Source organism: Budorcas taxicolor, chromosome 2 (genome assembly GCF_023091745.1).
Source record: "Budorcas taxicolor isolate Tak-1 chromosome 2, Takin1.1, whole genome shotgun sequence".
NCBI classification, from domain to species: Eukaryota; Metazoa; Chordata; class Mammalia; order Artiodactyla; family Bovidae; genus Budorcas; species Budorcas taxicolor.
The window spans coordinates 4739829-4750698 of NC_068911.1; the positions used below are offsets into that span (position 1 = coordinate 4739829).

Consider the following 10870-nt stretch of genomic DNA (forward strand, 5'->3'; position numbering starts at 1 on the left):
GGGGAGATAACAAAGTTCTGGAGGTGGATGGTGGTGGTGGTGGTGGTGGTGGTTGCGTGACAACGTGAATGTACTTCCTTCCCCTGAACCATAACCTTTGCGATGGCTAACCTGTACATTGTATGTTGTGTAGATTTTCCCGCAAAAATGTACACAACAAATCTTTTTTTTTTATTCTTGTAAAAACACTGATTTTATTATTCAGAAAAAAACAAAAGGAGAAGACAGAAACAAAAATCCTGGTCATTTGCAGTATCTATCAGCTTTCAATTTGGCTCTCCTGTCAAGAAGTGTTTCATGCAAGAATCCATCTTTCTGGGCCTTTTTCGGAATTTTACTGTCTTCTTTGCTTATATTAAGCTGTGGTCCTGGCAGCTCTGGAATCTTTTCAGGTAATTGACTTCACACTGTTTGATATTTCCTTTGTCTTCTTCTGGAATATCATCTTTTTTCTTGGTTTCTCTTTTGGCACAAGATCTGATCCTTATCATTTCTTCTTCTCCTGCCGTTTTACTTTTCACTTCTATATCACCTGCTTCATTGCATCTAATAAAACACCTATTGGAGGCCAGTAAAGCCACTTTCCCATCTTGAAAGACAGGTTCTCACTGCTCTCTAGGTCCAGTTGCATCTGAATGCCCAACAAGAAGCCCGTCTGAATTTATACCTAGGTATTTTCCATAGCCAGATTTCAGGGCAATTCTGGAATCAGACAGTTCAACATCTGTAAAGTGCTCTGGAGGACTAGGGCCCTCATCAGCTTCTTTACGTGAAGCTCCCGGTATGAAAAGTCCATTGTCGAGTGCGTGTATGTAGGTTCCTTTATCCATTTCAGTTGCTACGGGTCCGGAAATCTCACCGAGGTTTGTTACTGTCCACCATATTCCAACAACATCAGGCTGAGTTTCTCCATCCGCTTCTCTTTTCCTCTCTGTGCTCTTTTTCTTCTTACTCTTGGCCTCGGTTCCCTTGGGCACGAGTTTGGTGGACTTCACATAGGAGTATTCGGCCATGGTCCTGGCCAAACACGTGAACCGGAGCAAGAATGGGTGAGGGAGGCACGAAAGTGGAGACGGAGCCCGAGCTCCCCGAAAAGGTACGCACCAGTGGAGCGGGAACGTCTCCACCCAATCCCAGGCCTTTTTTCATCCCAATGTGAAGTCCCAAATAGAGTGCCCAAAGAACCATTTTAAAGTTCAAGTTCAGAAGCATTTAGCACGTCTGTGATGTTGTGGGACCACCGCCTCTAACATGCCCCCACACACTTTCATCACCCTCGAAGGGAAAGTCACACCCAAGAAGCAGGCACTCCTCATCCACCACACCCCCACCTCCCTCGACCTCCTCCTGACTTTCTGTGTCTATGTATTGACTTACTCGAGATATTTCACGTACACGGACTCCTGCAGCACGTGGTCTTTTGCGTCTGGCTTCTTTCGCAGGACGTCATGTTTTCGGGGTCCATCCATGTTGTAGCGTGTGTCAATGCTTCACACGGCTGAGCAATGTTTCATCATTTACTCATCCTCCATTGATGGCTGATGGATACTTGGGATGTTTCCACCTTTAGCCATTGTTGTGTGTGTGTTTTTTTTAAGAGAGGCCTCCTGCAGCCTCTCTTGGAGAACCTGCCGGGTGACATGTCTCAGAGGGTCCCAGCCATGAGAGGCCACCCAGCAATTAGGCAGCCATCTCGTCATGCTCCCTGGGGAGGGTGCCAGCGACATGGGCAGGTAGTTCTGTGTGTCATCAGTTTTCTAGAAGCGCCACTGGAGGGGAGCTCATGATCTTGAAGGATCAGGTGTTGGAGATTCCATCTCGAGTCACCTCTCAGCTAACCCTCCTTTCAAGTCCCTAGATATCCTGTCCTACTTCAACTGGATTGTGACCAGGGTGTGTGACAGGTGGAGACGCCGACATGGGAGGGGAGGACAGTGCCAGGGAACTGTGCCCCGGTGTGGTTCACCAGGCGACCCGCCAACACCAGGGCTCTCCTGGGGAGTCAGCTGCTGCCTGATTGTGGAGCCAGCAAAGACGTGTGATGGGCTTTTAGGATGTGACCACATAGAGTCATCAGCTGTGGGGCTGCTTCATCTTTGTTTCCCAAACCCTTTTAATTTATTATATTAAGGCGAAATTCAACACACATAAAATCAACCGTTTTATTTTCATATGTGTGCGTGAGTGTTTAGTTGTTAAGTCATGCCTGACTTTCTGCAACCCCACGGACTGTAGCCCCCCAGGCTCCTCCATTCCATGGGGTTTCCAAGGCAAGAATACTGGAGTGGGTTTCCATTTCTTTCTCCAGGGGATCTTCCTGACCCAGGGGTTGAACCCGAGTCCCCTGCATTGGCAGGTGGATCCGTCACCACTGAGCCACCTGGGAAGTCCCTATATATTTAAATTTTTATTTTGTGTTTGAGTGTAGTTGATTTATAACATTGTGTTACTTTCAGGTGTACAGCACAGTGGTCAGTTACATATGTACATATCAGTTCAGTTCAGGTCAGTCATCCGGTCGTGCCCAACTCTGTGACCCCGTGGACTGCAGCACGCCAGGCCTCCCTGTCCACCAACTCCTGGAGCTTCCTCAAACTCATGTCCATCACGTTGGTGATGCCATGCAACCATCTTATCCTCTGTCATCCCCTTCTCCTCCTGCCTTCAATCTTTCCCAGCATCAGGGTCTTTTCCAGTGAATCAGTTCTTCGCATCAGGCGGCCAAAGTATTGGAGTTTCAGCTTCAGCAGCAGTCCTTCCAGTGAATATTCAGGACTTCCTTTAGGACCGACTACTTTGACCTCCTTGCAGTCCAAGGGAGTCTCAAGAGTCTTCCCCAACACCACAGTTCAAAAGCATCAACTCTTTGGCACTCAGCTTTCTTTACAGTCCAACTCTCACATCCATACATGACCACTGGAAAAACCATAGCTTTGACTAGACCTTTGTTGGCAAAGCAGTGTCTCCGCTTTCTCGTACGCTGTCTAGGTTATACACATATAGTATGTGCATACAGCTACTCTTTTTCAGTCTTTCCCATATAGGTTGTAACAGAGTATTGAGTAGAGGTCCCTGGGCTACACAGTAGGTCCTTGTTTATTACCTAAAAATAAACCATTTAATTAAACTAATTAATTAATTACCCTACTTATTTTTAGAGCTGGATGATTTATTTGTTTAATTGAAGTATAATTGCTTACAGTGCTGTGTTAGTTTCTGCCATGTAACGGCGTGAATCCGCTCTACGCATACAAACATCCCCTCCCTCCCGGGCCTCCCTCCCGGGCCTCCCTCCCGGGCCTCTAGATGGTCTCGGGGCACGGAGCTGAGTTCCCTTCGCTATACTGTAGCTTCCCATTAGCTATCTATTTTTTAAAAAGTTTAAAATTTTGCCCGGACCTTGAAACATGTGGGATCTTCGTTTCCCGACCAGGGAGCGACCCCGCACCCCGCTGCACTGAAAGCTTGGAGCCCTAACCACTGGCCCCGAGGGAAATCCCCACGTTGGCCATTCTAAAGTGCGCAACTCAGCAGCATTCAGCACCATTACAATGTCGTGCCACCACCCCCTCCATCTAGTTCCAAAGTACGTGCCTCCCCCTAAAGGAGCCCTCGTACTCCCTGAGTACTTACTCCCCAACCCGAACCCTCTGGCCAGTCATTTGAAAGTTCAGCCCTACGTGTGAAGCCGGGCCTCTTGATGGATGTCCATGCCACGTGGTAGGAACTTAAAGAAGGAAGGGTGCAGATGAGGACATCTGTCATGTCCAGGCAGAAGGCTGGACACTCCCCAGACGTGTGCTACTCCAGGGGTAACTGGAATGTTTGCCTTCTTCTGTGTTTCAGAGGCTGGACGGTGTCTTAAAAGAGTCAGGGCGGTGGAGGCAAGATGATCGGCAGGGCCTCCGCTTTCTGCTTGGGTGGCGTCAGGCACAGAGTTTATTTATTTACACATTTTTATTTTATTTTATTTTTCTTTCCTTTTTTATTGGATGCACGCACGGCATGCTGGATCTCAGTTCCCTGACCAGGGATGGAACACCTGCTCCCTGCAGTGGAAGCGCAGTCTTAAACGCTGGGCCACCAGGGAAGCCCCAGCCACACTTTTAATTTACGTCACTGGGACTCAGCTTCCTGGCCTCTGGAGGGGCCTGACAATACCTCCCTGGAGGGCAGCTAGGAGGGGCCTTCGTACAGAGGTTGGCACACAGCAGGTGCTTAGAAATCGTTATCAGAATGTTATGCTTATTCCACGATGGACACGGGGTGATGCTGGGGATGCTGCAGAGACTGACCGTGCTGTTGTCAGTGGAGCTGCGGGGGAAAGCCACGCACCACTCTTGCCTGTTCTAGTCCTGAAAGTGAAAGTGATAGTCGCTCAGTCGTGCCCGACTCTTTACTACCCCGTGGACTGTAGCCCACCGGGCTCCTCTGTCCATGGGATTCTCCAGGCAAGAATACTGGAGTGGGTTGCCATGCTCTTCTCCAGAGGATGTTTACGACCCAGGGATCAAACCCAGGTCTCCTGCACTGCAGGCGGATTCTTTACCATCTGAGCCACCAGGGAAGTCTGGAGAATTAAAAGGAGGCAGAAAGGTGAAGACCAGGGCAGAGACCTAGGAAATTGCCTCCACTCAGGAGAAGGCGAGACAGCTTGAAAACCTTTGAAGAAATGAGGACACCATCACAACCTGACTCACCCATACCGGTAGGGTGTCTCGCTGGGCTGGTCCAGGAGCCTCCTCCTCCTCTCCTTTGAACTCGGAAGCTGTGGAGGAGGGTTCCAAAGGCTGTGACTAAGCTCCCAGCCAGCTGACCCTCGCGGCCTTCTGCTGAGCAAGCAGGCGCCGGGCGAGCGCGCCCGGGGCAGTGCATTCATGGGGCTGAGCAAGAATGTGATTTTGTTTGTGGCGTTTCCAACTCTTTGCACACAGAAAAATGCTGCGTGCTTGAGGGTGTGCCCTATTTCTTCTGGCAAAGGAGACTCTTCTTTAATTCCCAAACAGGATCTGGGATCCACTCTCCTGGTGAGGAAGTCACACTGATTGGCCGGGGACCCCCTCCCCACCATTCCCCCAACCCCTAAGGCATCTTTAGCAAGATGCTACTTACTCTAGATCATCAGAAAGGCAGAATCTGACCGTATTTGTTTCCTAGTGACAAACGATCACCAACTGGGTGCTTAAAATCAACAGAAATGTGGGGCTTCCCTGGTGGTTAAGACTTCCCGCTTCCAATGCACGGGGTGTAAGTTCAATCCCTGGTCAGGGAAATAAGATCCAGCGTGCCACTCATCTCGACCAAAAATTCTTTAAAAATTAAGCAAACAGAAATGATTCTCTTCCAGTCCTGGAGGCCAGATGTCTGAAGTCCAGGTGTCAGTAGGGCTGACCGGAGCCCCTCTCCTGGCTGTGGGTGGTCCCCAGCAGTCCCTGGTTTTCCTTAGATGCTAGCTGCTTCCCTCCAGGCTTCGCCTCCGTCACATGGCCATCTCCCCCGCGTGCGTCCTCTCCTCGCATAAGGACACCAGTCCCTGGATTTATGGCCCACCCTAATTCAGTATGGCTTCCTCTTAACTGACTACATCTGCACAGACCCTACTTCCAAATAAAGTCAGATTCTGAGGTCCTGGGTGGATGTGAATTTTGGGAGGGGGGGACACGATTCAGCTCGGTACATGAACAAAAACTGTAAATGGCAGCAAGGATCCTCAAATTCCAAACACACAAACCTGATACACAGAAACACAGATTCGAAGCCAGACTCCCTCCTTTTAAGTACAACTACATTTCATCGGCTTTCTTTTTGTTTGTTTTGTTTTTTTAGGTTAAACTTCTGGGGCTCCTTCATGCCCCAGGCAGCACCACCCAGCCCCAGGTAACCGCCGAGCAGCTGGGGCCTTCCGGGAGCAATTAGAGGTAGCAGGGGTTCTCCGGGGGCAGTGCTCTGAGGGAACCTGCACGTGCTGGGTGCCAGTATACAGAAATACAGCTGGGTTTTATACGTGGCTGTTACATCCTGTGACCTTACTGAATTCACGTCTAAGTCCCAGGAGACTTTTTAAACGGGTCCCTTGGAAGTTTCTGTGTAGACAAGCACATCATCTGTAAATAGGAGCGCTTTTGTGTTTTCCTTCGGCACTTGTGTGCCTTTTCTTGCGTTTCTTGCCAAGTTTGTTCCAGCTCGAACTTCTAGGACTCTGAGGAGCGGCGGTGCTGAGAGTGAAGTCCTGGCTTTGTTCCCAGTCTCAGGGGAAAATCTGTCAGTCTTTCAAAAATAAATACGATGGTAGCTGTAGGCTTTTTGTAGATTTGGAGGGGCAGCTGTGCTGCGTGGCACATGCAGACCAGGGGTCCGTGTCGCCTGCAGTGGGAGTGCCGAGTCTCAACTCTACCTCCAGGGACGTCCCCCCCAGTTCTTTACACGACTGAGGAGGTGTCACGTGTGGGACACTCCACAAGCAGACCGCGAGTGGCGTGGCAAGGTGTGTTCCCGAGAACAGACTTGGAAGCAGAACAGCTAGAAGGTGGTGGTGAAGGGGGGGAGCCCTTACTGAGATCCACCCTTGCCTCCCAATCCGGACACCTACATCCTGGCGGGCTTGGGGAAGAGGGAGCAGAGAAGCTTTCTGTGCGTGACAAGGATGAGCATCGATTGAGCGCTTACTGTGTGCCCTACACTCGTGGCGTATGATAGCATCGAGCTCTAGTTCTCAGAGTAGCTGTATGGGGCGGAGTCATTGTCGGTTCCATTTCAGCCGCAGAAACTAGGGTGCCAGGAGAGGTGAAGTCATTTGCCCAAGGTCACACAGCCAAGAACACGAAGTGCCTGGGCCGTCTGACTTTAGAGCCTGAAATATTCACTTAGCAGAGGTGACGTGCTGTGATGCCTCATGGCTGGGGCCTAGTGACTTTACTGGGCAAAGTCAGTGAACGACGGGAACTCGTGGCTGGCTTTCGCCACCCGACAAGCCAGACTGCAGACTCACACTAGCTTGGGCACAGTGAGGCTCTCTGGGTCACAGAATACTCTGTCAGGGGTATTGTTCTGCCACTCAATTGCTGGCTAAGAGCGGTTTCTATTCAGAGGACAGGGATCACAGATGTCCCATGTCCTGATGTTTGTCATTTTCACATTTTTTTCCTTTTTAGTTGCCTGTCCAACAGTCCACTCTGCACCCGGGGATGGGTTTTCCTAATGAGTTTAAGCTGCACACAGCAGACTCTGACCGACTTCTGAAGGGGACCTTTTTAAATTAGAAAAAAAAAATTTTTGTTTTTGTTTTTAGTAGTTCAGGGACATCCTATAAAAATGAAGAGTGAGATAAAAATAAGACAGCTTTTTATTACTACGGAAGACACTTTGTGTTTGAGAACTCAATATCCACATTGCCTCGAGTGCGTAAGTGAAATGCCTTTCTTCCAAAGAAATAGCTCAAAATGGTGGCCAAGTTATTTTCTCCCCCCGAAGTTTAACATTACTGAGAAATCTGACCTGCCTTTGTTCTTGCAAAAATGCAAGTGACTAATCAATCTGAAAGGAATTAAGCTGCCCTTGGTAACGTGAGGCCACGGAACTCGTCAGTTGTGTGGATTCCAAGGGGGAAGAGAACACGACCAAGCTAAACTGCCCTGAATGATTGGAAAGGGAGATGGACTCTGTGAAGAAAGTGATGTCTGGGTCTTTGAAAATTTAATGAGGGTGTGACTTGACACTTGGTCCCCTGTTGTTCGCCTGGGCAGAGTGGAGAACACTAGTCTGCACAAAATCATCTCCATTCCAATGAGACATTTTCTTTCCCAGATGAAATCAGATTTCTGAAAGCACTGTTTTCCTTTCATGACTGTGATGTGGCAGTGAGCGGGCCACTGTGTGAGGCTTCCCCAGGCTGGACCAGACCCCTGAGCAGATGTAAGGGATTAGCTGAGGTTTCCATCTGCTGACGGTCACTGCTGTCTCTGAATCTCCTGACTGGTTATCAGAGGACACGGGAACTGCTTTGTGCAGGCGGCGTGGGCTGCCTCTTTCTGGCTGAGGGTGAAGAAACTGGCCTTGGCAGAGTTTGGGCTATTGTGACCTCAGTGCTGCGTGAGGACCCTTCTGTCCAACTGCATAGACTTTCTCTTGGAGGACTGAGATGAATAGAAAGAAGTCCTCTGACCTTTCTGGAATGTGTGCACATTTTTTTGATTTCTTAAGCTCATTCTGCAATGGTCAAAGGCTGATAAATGGGTTTCAACATGTTTTCAAGATGTCTCCCACTTCTGCTTGCCATGGTTGTCCAGCAGCAAAACCAGATACGTCCAATTCAAGCAAATACTGTTGCTTTCTCCCCTTCTCTGATACGGCCAGGCCCTGCAGTGGATCACAGAGACATAATAAATACAGACTACAGTCTTGGTCTGAAGGAGTTTCAAGGCTGCAAAGCCAGTAGACAGGAAAACAGTAAGAGAAAGTCTATAAATAGAGTTGTTGTTCAGTTGCTCAGTTGTGCCCCACTCTTTGCCACCCCACGGACTGCAGCATGCCTGGCTTCCTTGTCCATCACTATCTCTCGGAGTTTGCTCAGACTCATGTCCATTGAGATGATGATGCCATAAATAGAGTAGGACATCACATTTTCAATTAAATAATTATTTGAGTAGTTATTTGCTTAATGGCTACATTCTTCCTAGGTCAGAAGGCCCTTGAAGGCACAAAAGGAATCTATCCTTTTCATCACGGTATTCCCAGCACCTGGGCAGTGCTTGAAACAAAGCAAGTCCCTAAATAGGTATTGTCTGATGGAATGAGATTGCAACAAGGTTTTGGGTTTAACACTTGCTACCTTGGAGTGGTGTCTGCTACATGAATTGTTTTCCTTACAGGTTGACATATAAAGCTTTCAACATCTAAGTAACATAGATGGGCATAAAGTGAGTGCCTATCTCAGTGGATAACTAGGATACTTAATTTTCCTTTGTAGGAGCAATCTGCCTGTGAGCAGACTGAAACGCCTGCTGCCTTGGTGGGAGGGGCTTCCCCAGTGGCTCAGTGGTAAAAAATCCACCTGCAATGCAGGAGACATAGGAGAAGCGGGTTAGATCCCTGGGTCAGGAAGATCTCTTGGAGGAGGAAATGGCAACCCCACTCCAGTATTCTTGCCTGGAGAATCCTATGGACAGTGGAGCCTAGCAGGCTACAGTCCACAGTGCACAAAGAGTCGGACACGACTTAGTGACTGAGTATAGCACATCTTGGTGGGATTTAAGAGACACTGGACAGCAGCTCCCTTTAAAAAAAAAATTCTAATTTTTCAATTAGATATTCATTCCTTTGCACACTGCAGGTTTTTAAATCTTCCAATTACCCCATTCAAGTGCAGAAATAAAGGCGTGTACCTTAAGCTTCAGGACTTCCCTGGTGGCTCAGATGGTAAAGCATCTGCCTACAACGCTGGAGACCCAGGTTCAATCCCTCGGTTGGGAAGATCCTCTGGAGAAGGAAGTGGCAACCCACTCCAGTACTCTTGCCTGGAAAATCCCATGGACAGAGGAGTGTGGCTACAGTCCATGGGGTTGCAAAGAGTCTGACACAACTGAGCAACTTCACTTCATCTTAAGCTTTTATTCTCCCAACACCTTTTGCAGGCTTTGTGGAAACGGAGGCCCTGGCTAAGCTGTGGGGATAATATTGATCTAACTCTCTGCTTACAAATAATGGGGCTATGGTTGATTCTGATGGCAGTGAGCTTAGGCGGTGATTGGAGAAGCAACTTTCAGACTCGAACTTGGGAGAAGCACTACAGATCACACTCTTAAGAAATCTAAAGAATTCGGAACTGACATTGAGAAGTGTTTAAAATTGATAATATCATTGAGTTCAAAGCTGCACATGTCACATTATCAAGTTCAAAGTATACTGTCATTCTTTCTCAGTAACTACGCTGTTATCTCCAGGATAACCGAGGCTACAGGAACAAGATCAGGAAGCCAAGTCTGAGGGCTGAGGCCTGATGCCCAGACCCCCTTTCTGCTGGGCCTTCGTCACATAAGCTGCCACACGTCTTATCTGCACCCAGAACTATGTGGGGAGCCTTGAGCAGCACCCAAATGCTGGTTGTATAACTTGAGATTATTAGGAGATTGAATTCTTTGGGATCATCCCACAACCTCGAACAAAGAAAGTGAAAACGGCCCGTTTTGATAAATGACAGCAGAAAGTTTCTTCAACTCAATGGGCCATCTGTAGATATAAAACAGTTGCTAGTAAACTGTATTAGAGATGAATTATCTCATCCATTACAATGTTTCCTTTTCTTTAATGCAATTTAGTTCAAGCAAATTGAACAGAAAAGCTTGGGAGGGGTCACATTCAATGGTGGTGGTGGGGGCTGGGGGGGGGGAGGCAGAGAACTTACTGGAAGCAAGATGTGGAATGGGAAGGGAGGTCCGGAGCACGGGCCAACGGAGGCCTGCTGCCCAGGAGGCCTGTGCCGAGGACCCTGGCTGTGCCCACGGGAAATTGAATTCAGAGCTCCTTCTGGATCGTAAATCTAGGGCAGCTGGCAGCTTGCCCAGGGCGGCTGGCGCGAAAGCGCAGGAGCGTCTGTGTCTGGCCGACCCCTCTGAGGGTGGGCCCCAGGTGTGCCGGCTGGGGATTCGGTTCCAGCCTTAAGACAACGTTCATCCATAAGCTTTACACTTTATGAATGTCAAAGCGCACTCATCGCCAGGAAAGGAGGGCCTCCGTGACACCCCAGAAAGGGCTGAAAAGCTGGAATGACTCTGAAATGCCTCCGGACGAAGGGAGAAGGCTTGACTTTTAAATACGTTTCTCGAGCTTTTTCGCTGAGCGCAAGTGCGAGGAGGACCCCCGCCCCCGGACCCCC

The 10870-nt window shown here is 48.9% G+C and overlaps 1 pseudogene; it reads right to left on the reverse strand.

The window, feature by feature from the left end:
- Positions 1-243: 243 nt before the first annotated feature.
- On the reverse strand, positions 244-1013 carry LOC128043468 (protein FRG1-like; annotated as a pseudogene).
- Between the last annotated feature and the right edge of the window lie 9857 nt (positions 1014-10870).